This window comes from Meles meles, chromosome 10 (genome assembly GCF_922984935.1).
Source record: "Meles meles chromosome 10, mMelMel3.1 paternal haplotype, whole genome shotgun sequence".
In the NCBI taxonomy this organism is placed as follows: Eukaryota; Metazoa; Chordata; class Mammalia; order Carnivora; family Mustelidae; genus Meles; species Meles meles.
Genome location: NC_060075.1, coordinates 39,455,395 through 39,456,155, shown reverse-complemented (window position 1 = coordinate 39,456,155; position 761 = coordinate 39,455,395).

Genomic DNA, 761 nt, shown 5'->3' with positions numbered 1-761 from the left:
TGTAGCTATTTTTCCCCCTTTGTCAATATGTTTTGCTGTTTTATTACAGTATGTGTTGGTGTGGCTTTGCTTTTGTTAGTTTTTGGGGGAAGGGGCATTCTGTGCGCCTCCTGGATCTGGATATCTGTTTCCTTCCCACATTAGAGAAATTTTCAGCTATTTTTTTTTTCTTAAGATAAATTTTTTCTTCAAGATCTTTTCTCCTTCTGGGACTCAGATTATAGATGTTACTACATTTTATGGAGTCACTGAGTTCCCTGAGTCTGTTCTTATTTTGCATAATGCTTTTTTCTCTCTTTTGTTCAGCTTGATTACTTTCAATTACTGTAAGTTCTAGGACATTAATTCAATCCTCTGCTTCTTCCAGCCCACTCTTCATTCCATGAAACGTGTTTCTTATTTTGTCGATTAAGCCCTTTATGTCCGCTATGTTATTCCCTGTCTTTGTGTTAATGGTCTCACTGATATCTTCCACTCTTTCCTCAAGACCAATCAGTATCTTTATGATCACTGCTTTAGATTGTCCATCAGGCTTGTTACTTAGATCTGTTTTGCTTAGATCTCTGGTCATGGCCTTGTCCTGTTCTTTCTTTTGGGATAAATTTCTCTGTCTCCTTATTTTGTCTAAGTCTTTGTGCCTCTTTCTCTGTGTTAGGAAAGTCGGATATGTCTCCTGTTCTTGAGATAATGGGTGTGTGTGTGTGTGTGTGTGTGTGTGTTATGCTTGTGTTTGTTTAGTATTTATTTAGCATTTATTTTGC